Genomic DNA, 1,128 nt, shown 5'->3' with positions numbered 1-1,128 from the left:
ATGCAAATATACAACAGCTTGGAAAACAACATTTAGAAAACAAAAGCCAGTGAATAAATACAGATTAAAATAAGTACAACAGTACAGGTTTGATATGGCTCAGATTTTACAGCTTTCTTACTGCATCATCTATGTCAGAGATCTGTTCCTCCAGCTGGCTCCATTGTTCCATGTTTAAAGAAATATCTTTTCTCCCTGGTTTCATTTCACCATTTGATTCCATCCATTTTTCTCTAATATCAATTAGACTTTTTCCTTTAAAGTCCTGAACATTGACATATCTCATCTTTACAGTCTGGAACATGTTATCATCTCTGCTGCTGCTGCTCTGCTTGGAAGACACCAGGGCTGTAGAAGTCTCACCATGCTTCTGCTTCTTCACAGGTTTCTCTGAAACAACTTGCTTTTTCCCCTTTAGCTTTTTTATTTCAACTTCACTGTCAGAATCACTGTCTAAAGAGCTTGAAGAAACAAGTTCCTTTGACTTAGGCATTGCTCCGTTCCAGGTGTCCAACAGCCTGTAGCTCTTTTGCTTGCTCCTGACTTTCATGTATTTCTTTAAGAGGGTTACTTATGTCCTCCTTAAGGTCCTCTATCATCTTCCTGAGATGGGATTTTTAGGTTGAAGTCTTGTTCTTCAGGAGTGCTAGGATATACAGGTCTTCCTGTGATGGGAGAACTGGGTTCTGATGGAGCCAAGTGGCTTTGGTTTCTGTTGCATATGTTCTTGTGCTTGCCTCTCAATATAGGTATTAAATGTCCTTTTTGTCTCTGTCTGGATCCTGTCCCCTCTCTGTGCCTGGGAGCCTGGGAGCCTGATTATGTCAAAGCACCTGAGAGTCAAGCTGTCTCTGGGTGTGGAAGGGGGTCTGGAGTCCCGGCTCTGCCCCCAGGCTGAGCAGTAGGAAGATGTGTTCCCAGCAGGGCCAGGTATTGGAGTGGAGGGGAGCTGTCTCTCCTGTGAGCCTGGTTGTGTTGGAGCACCTGAGAGTCAGCTGTCTCTGAGTGTGGAAGGGGGTCTGGAGTACTGCCTCTGCTCCAGGCCAAGTTCTCAATATTGTGACCATATGTGATGAGTTGGCTGTTCCAGCCATAAAGAGATCTCAGAGGATAAAGCATAGACCATGT

The 1,128-nt window shown here is 44.3% G+C and overlaps 1 pseudogene; it reads right to left on the bottom strand.

Annotated features, from left to right (window-relative positions):
• Positions 1-106: 106 nt before the first annotated feature.
• Positions 107-511, bottom strand: LOC114616294 (annotated as a pseudogene).
• Between the last annotated feature and the right edge of the window lie 617 nt (positions 512-1,128).

This window comes from Grammomys surdaster, unplaced genomic scaffold, assembly GCF_004785775.1.
Source record: "Grammomys surdaster isolate TR1022 unplaced genomic scaffold, NIH_TR_1.0 314739, whole genome shotgun sequence".
NCBI lineage: Eukaryota > Metazoa > Chordata > Mammalia > Rodentia > Muridae > Grammomys > Grammomys surdaster.
Note: the sequence above shows the minus strand (reverse complement) of the source record. Positions and strands in the feature narration are given on the sequence as shown.